Below are 14,681 nucleotides of genomic sequence, written 5' to 3' on the forward strand. Positions count from 1 at the left end.
AGTCTAGAGAATGAAAGACACATTGACTGATCACACAGGACTCAGGAACAAGGGCAGTTTTAGTGGTAATGACTCCTCATGCCAAAAATATCTAATGCTGTGGTTGGAATTTAAATTCTTGCAACAATAGTGAAATCCAATGGAACAATGAGGATCCAAACATTGAGGGAGGTTTTTATTTTGGAATACAGAGATATGGAATGGGAATAATTAATGGATTCTCAATGCAATAAATCATGTGGACTTCTGGACCTGTATTACCTCATTTATTACAAGCATGACAATACAATCAGGATAACTCTCATGAGATCTAAGATTTATGCATCAAATTCTTCTCTTTTTTTTCTTTTAATCTGGAGAGTAGTATTCAAAAAAGAGTCAAACAGTCAGCTCAAAAGTGTCATTTGTGTTCTTTTATGGAGAAACATTGTGTGGGAGCTGCGCATATTCACCACTCAGGCATCAGAATAACTCTAATTAGGCTATTTTTAACACGACCGCTCTTGGCTGTTTACATTTGCTAATGACGGCCTGGGTAAAAAAAAATCATCTATCAGCTAGCATCACTGTCATCATCAGTGACACATTAATGTGAAGGAAAAGTGCCACCTAACCAGGCTGCCTTCACTGTTTACATGAGGCAAACACATGGACAGTGGCTGCAGTGTGCATACAGGCTACTCCTGTGTCTGTGTGTAAAGTAATTAATATTCAATTATGCACATATAAGTTCACTGTTTTTGTATGCGCTGTGGTCACTACATTGCGGCTCTTTCAAATTAATTTGTGCAGCAAAATACACTCTTTGTTATTGCATGACTTGAATCCATGTGATTTTTGTCCATATATTAATATATACTGTATATTCATAAAATGTCCTGTTAATCGTCCAGAACATTCAGTTATTTCTTCAGGGGTCTCAGGTGTTTCTGAGATATTGAAAAAACGTTTATATTACAATAATGTTATTTTAAGCTCATAAGATGTCGACATACTATTTCAACATGGGCCTATTATTATTACTATTAATGTTATTATTATTATTATTATTATAATATTATTGTAGAATTTTAAAGTGCATCATTCTCAGTCCTGTTTGTGGTCTTATCATCTGACAATTCAGGCTTTGTTACTCCATCTAGTGGTCAGTTGGAAGAAGAGCAGACAACGACAATCTTCAATGTAATAGTATATCATTTCATTTTCTTTTTTTCATTGGGAAATAAACAATGTGTAACACATCTCAACAAGGATTGTAGCCTTCTCTCAGGAGGGTCACTAAGCCCTGAGGCTTGGGCAAATCTTCTCATTATTATTTGCCACCGAAACCCATTTGCGTTGAATAATATTCCAGCAACAAGAGACACCATTGAATATGGACAAAACATTTTCATTTGGTCAGTGTGATGAATTAGTATTTGTTCTTTGCCAAAAGAAAGCAGCTCAGAGGAAACATTATCAGTCGTGTCTGCTCCTCAGAGGTGAGTCATTTGGTGTGCAGTGTCCAAAGCAGGGGATGGTTATTAGATTTTTGCTTCCCATTACTGTTGCAAATAGCGAATAAATGTCCACATATTAATTTTATGCCAAGGTATGTGATGCTGCACACCTCCACAGCAAAGCAGGTCATATGGCCTCTTAGTAATTTGATCTGAGCAGCAAACAAATCACAGTCTCTGAGAAAACAACACTTACTGCATCATTATACCTGACAGCAGATCTATGACCTCCTCTCTCTCTCGTTCTCTCACTCTCTCCCCTTCTCTCTCTCTCACACACACACACACACACACACACACACACAATAATGCATTCCCTAACCCCTTAACCATCACAACTAAGCCTAACCTTAACCCTTACCCTTACCTAAACCCAGTTGTAACCCTAACCCTAAAACCAAACTTAACCCTTTTTAAGAAGTGACAGAACCCACACACATAAAACATGCACGCACACACCCCATTTCACCACTGCCAATAATGACTACTGTTTTGACTCCATTCACACCATAATCAGAGGCCTGAACTACGGTTGTATGTGAATGGTGGCAGAAATGGACTGAGGCCTGGATGTTCAAATTCTCCTTCTGCTAGATTTTTCACCTCGCTGAGCATTTCATCCTGATTCCATCATGGAACATGGCTGTTAGGTCTTTGCTGTTATAAACTAAGATCTGGAGCCAAGGTACCTATATGAGCACCTATAGTGCTCATATGTCGATGGAAATCCATTGATTTGCATCATTTGACCTCTGCTCTGTGGACCCTCCAGGGAGAGAGGTCATGACCTGCCACACTCTCCTCTGATGTCTGCATGAACCTGAGTGAAGACAAGGGCTGGAAGCCGAGGAGAAAACCAGACTTCTGTCTGTCGTCGGTCTGTCATAATTCATTTCATATGCCATCCACGGCAGCAACACTCGAAAAACAATCATGAAGTGTTAAGAGCTGATATTTTTAATCAACTAACTGATTATATCTATATTATAAATTTTTACATCATGTTAGGCACAACTTGTTATTGTTATGTGACACTGTGTGCAGATAACAAGCTGTAAGCTGGCAATTACGTTAATACTGCTTAATGAGCCTTGTATGTTTTTTATTTGTATTTATATTTAATTTGGAATCTTTTTTTTTTCAGAAGTGCTTTTATTGTAGCTTTATGACTGTTTGAGTCTTTAAATAAAGGAAAAGATTGGGGATTTGTGTTTCTCAGACCTTTTTCCACTTCCAGCAAATTCTCTGTCTTTGACGAGAAAAATGTGTTCATTTTAAACAAGTTATCATGAGCAAACAAAGACTCAGCAAATTTTTGGGCTGTAATCAAAGAGAGAAGACAGCTTATAAATGCATTAATAAGCCGCATGCTCTTTACCTCATGACACAAACTCCAGACCGTGGGAGGATAAAAGGGGCAGAAGGACTGTACTGGCTAAGTCCTAAACGAAGCAGTACTGGTTGCTAATATGGAGGATTTAGTTTAGACGTGCGCCCTGTGCGCACATAGCAAAGCGGAAAAGTCCGGGAATATTACAATTATCTCACAGGTTTATTTCCTTCATAATCATACAGTAGGAATAACTTTAACTCATAATACAGGTAACAAAAACAACAAACCTCGCGGATCCACCTCTTCCAAAAGAGATCCGAGATGTACTGGGTTTGTTTCCACCTTCTCCTTGCGTAAACATCCCCTTTGTCCAACAAATTGCTCACTACATCAAATCACAAAAGCACGAAGGCACATAGGCACAGTCGAAAAACTGTTTGCTTCCCAAATCAGCAACACCTGATTGTTTGGTTTCCCTTGGTTAAATGGCATAACTTGGCTGACTTGAGGTCAACTGAGCCATACAGAAAATACAGCCCCTAGTGGCACGGAGCAAAATTACATGAAAATACAAAATGAATATGGCTCATACACTCCAGCCCCTAATTGCGTCTGGCAGAGCAATTACACCAAATTGAAATGAGACATAAATACCAAAAACACATACAGCAGGAATAACTTGAACTCATAATACAGGTAACAAAAACAACAAACCTCGCGGATCCACCTCTTCCAAAAGAGATGTACTGGGTTTGTTTCCACCTTCTCCTTGCATAAACATCCCTTTTTGTTGATGGTTTGGCATCAGCGCCTCAAGGTCGTTGTGATGGAGGTGATCGCATGGAACACTTCATCATCCAAGGTTTGCTGACTGAGCACAAAAGTACAAAATCTTCCTGATCATCCGTATCATGCGCTCCCAAGTGCCACCGTGATGGGACCCAGCTGAAGGGTTAAAGCTCCACTTAATTCCCTTCTTGGACAAGACTCTTTCAATGCTGTCATGATTCAAAGAGGCTGAGGCTTCTCGCAGCTCTCTTTCTGCACCCACAAAGTTGGTGCCATTGTCAGATCTCAGTTGCGAGACTTGTCCTCTTCGACAGATAAACCTACACAATGCGTTGATGCACAAGTCTGTGTGACTTCAATGAACTTCACAATGTCTGAGAATTGTGCTCTTCAACCAGTTTTCTACAGTACCTCACATGCCTTTGTTCTCCACTTGTCCCTGAGTTTATATTGAAGCTTCTGACTCAGAATCTTTGTTTGCTGGCATGTTAAGTTCCTCCAAGTACTGAAGATCATCCATAGCGTTGGAAAAGTCCATAAACTTTGAGCACTTTGGTGTCCTCAGCTTTGATACTTGGCCATCCTGTGACCTTCTCCATCTAGGCCGCTGTTATCTTGAACTCATTTCCAAAGTGCTCTTTGAGCAACTTCTTGGCAACAGCACATCCTTTATCTGCAGTCATATGAAGGTACAATATCCCTTGGTTGCCCCCTAGTGAATTGTTCAAGATAGTGCAACAGTCTCCTTTACAGCTGGTCTTTGCTTCCAAGCAGTGCTCAGACGCTTTCATAAATGTGTTGAACTGCAGAGGATCTCCATCATAAGTTGGAATTTCTCGGTGCGGCAGCAGTTGTGAGGTTTGCATTTGAACAAGGAGAGCCATTATGTCATTTTGTTGTTGCAGCAGATTGTAGAGCCCTGCTGTCTGATTTTGGCCTTGCAGGGGTTGAAACACTTCTTGGCCTAGAGTGGGTTGGAAGGGTTGAAAGCTTTGACTGAAAGTTGTCTTTGATTGCAACTGAGGGGGTTGAGAACCTTGACTGATAGTTGGCTTTGATTGTGATGCAAAATTTGTGGATAAAGACATTGAAACGGCAACTTGTTTTTTCACCAACTTTGGCATGATAGTTGGCGTAACCAATGGCGAAGCATTGCTTTGCGGTGGTAGAGATGCATGCTGCTGTGAGCGGGAGCTTAGATCAGCAGCTCGAGCCAAGAACACGGCCTGTTCCGCCTCTGCCTTGCGACTGGCTGAAGAAGTGGAGGGTGTGCTACTTGAGCCATGGTGCCTTGACTGAACATTTGAAATGCTGTCTTGAGGTCGAATCTGATCCTCCTCTTCCTCATCCTTTCCAACAGCAGCCACATTTCCATTGTTGGCATCAACCTCCTTTCCATTTCCAGCACTAATATCAACAGTTTGATCCCTTTCATGTTCCTGTAGTTTCTGTAGTTTCTGTTGGTCCATTTTCACTTTGGACAGTTTGAGTTTGCTCAGTTTGAGTTTGAGTTTGACCCGGCACATCATCCTCATCATCATGATCATCACCCACTTTTGTAGCTGGACAAGCTTAAGTGTCAGACAACCATTGATTTGTACCCACATTAAACTCATTGATATTCAACATTTTAGCTTGGTACCATATTTCATGTTTGTTTGCTTCATCAGCAGGCAATAAACCCAATAAAGATGTATGTACCTGTTATATTTTGTCACACAACTCATTAAACATGCTAAATTCATTTTCAGCCATTCATAATATCAGCACATACCCCAATCGAGCGTTGGCCGGCTGTGATGAATGGTGACCCGGTGTGATGAGGTTGGTATTCCGCTGGCCCTGTAGCTCGCTCCGGTACAGCTCCAATTAGCGATCGGCAACTCCAAACATTTGCCCACCTCACATCCGTAGTTTCCAAACGAACGCGTAAATCCACAACAGATCCACAACTCCGGTCTTCCGCGTGACAGGCGGAGATACTCTTCTCCAAATCGAAGCAGTTTTACGGAGGGTTTAGTTTAGACGTGCGCCATGTGCGCTCGTACATAGCAAAACGTAAAGTCCGGTAATATTACAATTATCTCGCAGGTTTATTTCCTTCATAATTATACAGCAGGAATAACTTAAACTCATAATACAGGTAAGAAAAAAAAACAAACCTACATCAAATCACAAAAGCACGAAGGCGCAAAGGCACTGTCGAAAAACTGTTTGCTTCCCAAATCAGCAACACCTGTGTTAGGTTTCCCTTGGTTAAATAGCATAACTTGGCTGACTCGAGGTCAACTGAGCCACGCAGTAAATACAGCCCCCTACAAGAACCTAAGGCTGAATTTAATCTCGGTCTTGCCTTGTGGTAAATCTGTGCAAAATTATGGATCCCAATTTGCCTTTATTTACTTGACTATTGTGCTGTTATCTCCTAAGGTCCTTCCTCACAGCAAACATCTGCTTTAGTGGCAACAAACCACATCTGAAAATCAAAACCACTGGTGAGTGATGACTGAATTTGCAGAAGAACAAAATGCACTCATATGTAAACTATTGTAATATGGATTGTATAAATATGAGTTTATATATACTGCTTAAAAAAATGAAGAGATTTAGGAACACCTAAATTATTAATTGTATAATGCACCATCCCGATAATTACACAGAATAAAGTGCTCCATTAATTATTTTGAGCGCTGTACATCATCCCCAAGGATTTTTGTTTTAATTTCCCTAACATTTTTCTCTTTCACTTTCAGAGCATAAAAAACAGCTACTGATTTATACCTCCAGCCTGCAGTGTATATACACTGTAGACATTTGATCAAACTGAAGTCGAATAGGATTCTGGTAAATTAAAAACTTCACTATCATAGCCCATATTGAGTCTGACAAATATGATAATAAGAGAAGCTCACACACACGCTCCTCCCTGTGGGTTTCACAGCACAGGTTCAAATCCCCAGCCAACTTTTATGTGGGCAGATGTTCACTGCGAGAACATAATCATGCTTTATTGTTTTGTTTCAAACTCAGCTAATTGAAGTAATCACAAGTGCCCAGACATACATTGTTATGGCTCAGGAGAGGCTCTACACCACAGAGTGGAGGCTTGATGGATGCCTGTATTCAAACTGTCTGACTCGTAGGAGGAGAGTGTTGCTCACTGTGTGACTGACTCATTTCTGATCCTGTCGGTTGCTGTTGTTGTCAGTCTACCCTGTTCCACAATGACATATCAACTACCGGGTAGATTAATAATCCTGCGAGTGTGACACAGCGTTACCTCAAGATGCTGTGAGATTGAGAAGAAAAAAGTTTTACATATCCTGTGAAGAATCTCACTCTTGATTCATAGTTCCACAAGGGCAGAATACTGAAATCATTTGTTAGATCAGATTGGTTTTATGTTGTTATTGGCAATGTAGCATACAGTCTGTTTCGTGCGTGTGTGTGTGTGTGTGTGTGTGGCTGGGGGTGTGGCTGGTAGCTCCCATGGCAACTGACAAGGCATACCTGGTTCCAATTCCTCATCAACCTCCTATAAAAGTGTGGTCATCACTCCACCAGTCTGTCAGACAATTCTGTCAAGTCTGGTAATGCCGTGTCATTCTGTCAATTTTTCCATATCTTTGAATGTTTCTTGTTTTGTAATTGCTACTTTTGTTTTCTCATACTGCTTTGGTCTTGCCTTTGTATGTCTTTTGTGCTATTTCCACAGCAAACCAATCAGCTCCATGCCTCTCATTTTATGTTGGACAATAATGTTCACTGATTTATTTTCTTATCATGTCTCTGCTTTGGGGAACCTCACCACAAAAACATGCATATACCTTTATACTAGTTAATAATAGTTCATATTATTTAAAACTTGTTATTTGGAAGTTTTCTGCTTCTACCTCCCTGTCCCAAGAGTGTCAGGGAATTATTGTAAACTTCAATCCCCTCATTTTACAAAGTAAACTCAAGTTTTAAAAAGCCACACACATTTTTATTGCCACAGTAGAAACATGGCAGTAGCAAAGCAAGGCCTTTATTCACCTGCAAGCTTTCAGTTTCTGCCAAAAAACTCCTAAATGTGGAGCATGAATTACTCCTCAGTGAAATCACACGGGCTAACAGTTACTCTCTTTTACGCCTCGGAAGAGAAAATCCTCCCTTTTTAATGAACGTTGTGGTTTGTGTTTAGAGGATGTTTAAGAAGTCCAACTAGAACCAACCATGGAAAATGAAAAGTGACAAACACTACCAAGGCTGGAGTGCAGTTGTCTGTTTTTCCTCTAGTTGTGGGCTTACACATGTTTAAACTCATTCCCACAGAGGAGTGAAACTGAAAAACTCTTTGGTTTGGTACTTTTGCTGTGCTGAGGTAATGTTTTTAAAGATGCACTAATCCTCTCAAAGACCTGCATCAGTCCTTAATTCATTAGAGAATTAAGAAAGGCATATACATTCTGATGCTATTCCTCATTTTAATACAAAACCAAAACATGCCTGTATCCTATAGGTGACTGTTACTGTCTGATTATGTATTTTAATGAAATTAAACTTAATTAATTTACTTAAACTAAAAAAAAACAGCAATTTCATGAGGAACAATTTGGATTTGTGCATAGTGCATTGTGCATTAGGTGTGCCGGTCGGATTGCACATACCATTGAAAACTCTGCATCAGGCCTACACACTATATGTGTAATACTATGGACAGGTACGAGTAAAGAATCAGACTCTTCTTAATGAAGATGCCTGATAAAATGTTGTTGTCCTCTTCAAGTCTACTGGAGCAGAGGAGAGACATCAGCAGCTCCAGCTGAGGAATGATGCCAAGAAAACCCATACCGTTGTAATTTCCCACTGACCAGTGGAAAAAAACTGTTTGTTGTTGATCTACAGTGATCACCAGTGACCTACAGTGACCCTGCATCCTAGTCATTTTCAGCTGCAGCTGATGGTCAGCCAAGGTCAACTTAAATCCCACTGCACAAGTTGACATGAGCTCATGAATACTATCTCTCAGGCCTGTGGGACTTCATTAATCCCCAAAGGGGAAATTAGTTGTGTTACAGCAGTGGAATAATGAATAGATAATAACAAATCCAAGATGAAATGCATAACCATGTAAGCCATATTTTAAACATGAAGTGGTGGGGAGGCAGTTCATATACTGTTATTTAGCTTTATGGCTGTTGGCACAAAGGGGCGTCTGAAACAAGCCTTTGCCAGAGCTCCTCGGGGGATGCGAGCAGCGATCTTAGATCCCGTTTATCGTCTCCTTTGTCACCTCCGAACTGTCCAGCACAGCTCCGGGCTGACCACAGTGCTGGCTTTCCTCACAGAGAGGCGGCCTATAAGTTAGACACTGCAGCATTTGCCTCAGCTTTCTGTTCACTCCACTGACTGAATCTGCACAGTATGTTCGAATGAAACCAATTAAGGAGACAGCAAAATTGATTATTGCTGTTGTGTTGCAGCACAACAGGCCAATCTCTGAATTGCCATCAGTCATTTTTTGTCTTTGTTCAATAAATTACACACAACTATGCTATTTAATAAAATCATCTGTTATCTATCCTGTTTGTATTATGTGAATTTCACACTGAATTCTCCCAGTACTTTACTTATAAACTATCACTGTGCACATGATTTAAGACCCTGAATAAAAAATATTATAAATGTCCACCTGGGGGCGATCTAATGCCCTGCACGAACATCATGCCTCAGGTTATAGTCACACCTCACCATACAGCTGCTCCAGTGTTTTACTGCCATTCCTTTGAAATTTAAAGAGTATCATCATAAATGCTTTAAATTATTAAAGTGAGTCATATTTAAGTTATGTTTGCAAAGGTATTTGAATAATTGAACTCCTTTGGTACATTTTAAAGCTGCATGAAAGATATTTTAATAAGCTTAAAAAGATATTTGAAGTAAATAGTGGCAAAGTTAAACCTATGTTAGGTTAAATAACTAGGTGAGCAAAGAGAGAGAGAGTAAATCTTTTTTCTTCCCGCAATAACAAGAGGGATCGAGATGCAAACAATGTAAGGGAACTAATGATACTTAAATCAAAGGGATTTATAAAGAACACAAATAGAAAGATAGAAAACACTTGTTATTTCATTAAAAATGAGCATATGAGATGATAAGAAAAGAGAAAGAAGAAAAAGACAAAAGATAATAGTCTTTCAATAGTGTTTGAAAATTTTATTTTTTATTTTCTTCTGTCTGTCCTTAGTTTCTACAGCATCATTTATTTTATTTTTTTTGTTAAACAATGGGTTTCATTCCTGAAACTGACAGTATAGAAATCTTGGGAAAAAATAGATAAAAAAAATATAATGAATGTAAAATGTACAAGGTGCTGAAACAGTCAGGTTAACTTTATCAGTTTCCTGAGGTGATAAGTGCGCTGACATCCCTTAGCTCTGGGAGCGTTGGCTGTCTGTTAAGGAGGCGTAAACCTGTTTCCTAGTTGGGCCTCATCTGAGTGAAGTTTACTGGCTTTTGGAGCAGGCATCTCCAGATGGCTGAATCCAGAGCAGCTCGTGGTAATCGTGGTTTTTCACAACCCAGATCCATTTTCCTGGTGCCAAACACCACCAAACAGCCTGAGATCTGTTTCCTCTGCTGATTAGACTGGCCTCCCATGTTTTTCCCCCAAAACTGAAAAAACGTCTGCTGCAACGGTCACATGTCTTTGGGATTTTTGCTACTTCAGTGTAGTCTCATTCTCAGATATTTGGCATTATTGGACTTTTACTTTATCTAAGATAATTACTAATTGAATGAAAGTAATGTCCTGTTGTAACAACTTCCTCAGACCTGCACTTCCCCGTATCATGCACGGACACACACAAGGAGACTTATTAGACAAAGCAGATGAGAAAGTTTTGAAGGTGTCGGCCGCCTTATTGCTATCCTATCTGTTTGTATGAATATGTCTATAATGATGTGATGTCAGTGACTGATTCACAGCGAGTTGGAGAATAATGAGATGCCTCATTATCATAATTTCCCTGATTTAGATGAGTGGTTTTCTAACTCTGGGTAGTGAGTGCTTGCATTGTACTCTTAAACATTAATTCACCCGCTTACTGGCTGTGTGTGTGTGTGTGTGTGTGTGTGTGTGTGTGTGTGTGTATAAAGCTCACAAATTGTGTGTCTATCATAGAGGATTAAAAAAAGGGCAAAAACAGAAACATTGTTGAGAGAATTCAGGAATTTCAGCAGTAATGTTAAATATATAGCAGTTTAAAGTGCTGTGTATATAATACATATGGTATTATTTGTATTCAACCATGGTGATTTGCTCACATATTAGATACGGTCTGCATTTTTGCATCATAGTGTTTTTTTTTTCCTGTGTGTCTCTAATGCAAATTGACATTACAAAGAGTCTGCCAGGCTACAGCTTTATGTCTGTGGTTTGTTCAGCTTCGCGCTTAGACAGGAAATAGGGATGAGATGGTTTTCCTGTTTCTCTTCATCTATATTTTGTTTCTGATTGACATTTCTCAAGGATGGGTGTTTGAAAACACTTGTGATTTCAGCAGGAGTTGAGGTTGTGCGACTCATTAATCACATCTCGATTACCACACTGATGCTAAACACATCCTTGTTGTAGTCTTTACAAACCTTAGTGAGCCTCCAAAAATGGTTTCCACAGCACAACTCTCATTTACTGTGTCTCTTTACGGTCTCATCAGACTTTGTAAACATCCAGTCAGAGCTGCAGGGGTTTCACAGGCTGTATCCCACTCATTTCAAAGGTAGTGACTTGATACTCAAAAGTGAAAGTAACTGCAAACTATTTTGTGATGGAATGACACTAACCACCAAACACCTGTCAACATGATATACTGATCACACCCATGTAAGCCATCATATTAATGTGGATAAGATGTGATGTCAGTGACTGATTCAGGGTGAGCTGGGGGATGATGGGGGTTGGCTCAGCAGAGCTTTATCAATAGCACCAACAAATCTTGTATTTCAGCCGTACACCAACCTCTGTTCAACTGCTTACTAATACAAAATACAAATCAGCCAATCACCTGGCAGCAACTCTGTGTATTTTGGCATGTAAACATGGTCAAGGCGACGTATGGGGATGAAAAATATCTTTAAATGTTGCATGGTTGTTGATGCCAGAGAGGCTGGTCTGAGTGTTTGAGAAAGTGCTGATCTACTGGGATTTTCAGCTCTGACTTTTAAAGAGAATAGTCTGAAAAAGAGAATACATCCACTGAGCAGCAGTTCTCTGGGCAAAAATACCAGAAGACAGGAGAATGACCAGACTGGTTTGAGATAATAACAATACTACTACTACTACTACTACTACTACTACTACTAATAATAATAATAATAATGAATGGAAGCACATAAAATCTGGAAGCAGATTCAGCAGCAGAAGATCACACCAGATGCCACTGTGTGCCTGGTGTGAGTATAATTGTACAATAGAGAACACAATTTTGCATCTGCTCTGGAGGTACGGGCTCACAGCTTAGCAGTGACGGCACACAGCAGCACTGCAGTGTTTCTGTCTGTTGTGAGGACATGGGGTTTATAACACTATATGTGTACATTTGATGAAAAATCTACAGACTGTACTCTTTCTTTTTGGCTTGTTATCTGCAAACACATTAATGTGATTTCACTTGATGTACTTGAAGCCAGTGTTACTTCATTATCAAATAAAGAGGGGACCTGACGTTGTTGCAATTATCTTAAACATTCATGACATTGTTTAGATGTTTTATATATAAGATGTAAAAATATAGATTGATGTTATGGATGTAATATTTCTGTATAATGAACATGAAGCATATATATATATTTACATAATCAAAGTAGGTCTTTGGTTATTGTTTTGATTGAGATTGTAAGAAATGACATACTGTGTGTATAACCAGCACGTACAGCAGTAACCGATGACTCAGCTAACGTTCCCTGTCTGTAGTTTCATATTCAGCTTACATATTTCAGAGTGGCATCAGTCTCCTCATTGAACTCTCAGCAATGACAGCGAGTAAATGTATTCTTCAAAATGCTGAACTGTTGCTTCATTGTACCCAAGATGTTGTTTGCTGTTATGTGTAAGACCAATAAAACTGAGTAAACCCTCCTCACAGCAATCATAACTCTATTTGTTAAAAAAAAAAATGCCTCCCCTCCTCCGTCTCCTCTGCCTCTGATTTTCCAGCCTGTGGTCTGCATCTCATCAGCGGCTCTTTTTCACAAACAGGCTCACAAACATCATGATTGATTCAGCCACTATCCTCCAGGATCTCTCAATGCCTGCCTGGGCTGGAGATTAATTTCCTTTTCCTCATCTTAATTTTTACTCATCGCCTCTGTATAAAAAGGCTAAATGTCAAGCATGCCTGACTCCTTCTAGTGACACGTCTATTCCAGCAGATAATTACCATAAGGAAATTGATGCTTTAGTGTGCAGAGGGGAATTTAATTTACTCTGACATCCTCACAGTATAATGCATTCCTAAAGAAAGAGAGTTTTTCAGTTTGCAATTGACTTTTTAGATAAATTGGACTATTTAATGTGATTATCAGTCTTGAACGTCTTTGACTTTTTAAGGTGTTGAAACCAATTAAGGGTTACATGCTGCTCATGCTACCAAACGTGAAACAGTGAATACTGCTTAAAGATCCATGAAATAAGAATCAGCCGGGGCCTATTGTTCAGTTGTTGAACTGCTACATTTCCTGATGATGTTTTGAGACTCGCCATAATGATATTAATTACAGCAACATCAGGGTGTGGATGAACCTGAGGGAGCAGAGGGTTGTGTTCGGTGTGATTTGGAGCTGTGAGTTGCAGGGCTGCATGTGCAGAATAATCTTAAATACTGCAGAATTAAGTCATTTTTATAAACTCTTAAGCATCTGAAGGCATGTACACATTACCAGTAATGATGTACAGTTAAGGATGAAGTTATTAGCCCCCCCATATGATCATTCTATATCATTTTTAACACAGCTTTTTCAAACAGCGTAGTTTTATTTTGGATCCTTCCATTATTTGACTTGACACACTGGAACTGGGAATCTCGTGAAGGTGGAAAGAATCATGAAGAGAGAAAAAATTTGAAAGAAAACCTGAAGCAGTCGGCAGCAAAACTGTGCCTGGGTTGTTGCTTTGTCTTCCGCTACGACAGCGACCCGAAACATACGTCTCTCCTGGTGAAGAACTATCTCGAGAGGACCAAAATGAATGTTATTGACTGGCCTGCACAAAGTCCTGACCTAATCTCATTGAAAATCCTTGGGGTGAACAGAAAACACAGTTCCACGCCAGAAGGCCATCAAATCTGGAGGAGCTTGAGAAATTCGCCAAAGAAGAATGGGCTGGGAAACTACAACAAACGTCTGCAGGCTGTTATCCAGCAAAAAGGATACACAATTGACTATTAGCATCAGGGGGGCAAATCATTTTGTCCCTGGCAATTTTTGTTTTTTGTGGAATAATGCCATTTCTGTGAGAATAATGGAAGCAAAATAAAAATAGGATGCTCTGTTTAACAGCACTTTTAAAACAATGACGTACTGATCTCGCTTTTCGAGTCATTTCTGTATTGACTGAGTTGTTGTGCTCACAGTGTTTTTGCCTCTCAGACGCACAGAGAGTGAAGCTGCTGTGTCACTGAAGGCGACTGTATCTCTGCTTCATTGAAGACCCCAAGCATGATTGGACACCTCTGCGTTCTCTGATAGCACAGAGTCATGTTACAGTCCCAGCATTCCCTCTCTGTGGCCTCAGGAGCCTCCCCATCCTGCAGCTTTTTAATCGCCGCAGAATGGTCTGAACTGAGAGATGTAGGAGTGTCAGCTGCAATGGTTTGAGGAAGTCAGCGAGCATTGCTGCAATCCATATTTTGGTTGTGAAGACACAGCAGGGCACAACTCTCCTGCCCAAAGTTCCTCCTTTTGCAACCAACTGCCTGAATGTTATGCTTCTTAGGAGATAAGGGCAACGAAAGGTGACTCAGCAATCCAACACAGACAGCGTCTCCTGAGATAAGGGCGGCCTGAGGGGCCTGAGGACA

Source organism: Solea senegalensis, linkage group LG15, assembly GCF_019176455.1.
Source record: "Solea senegalensis isolate Sse05_10M linkage group LG15, IFAPA_SoseM_1, whole genome shotgun sequence".
Classification (NCBI taxonomy): Eukaryota; Metazoa; Chordata; class Actinopteri; order Pleuronectiformes; family Soleidae; genus Solea; species Solea senegalensis.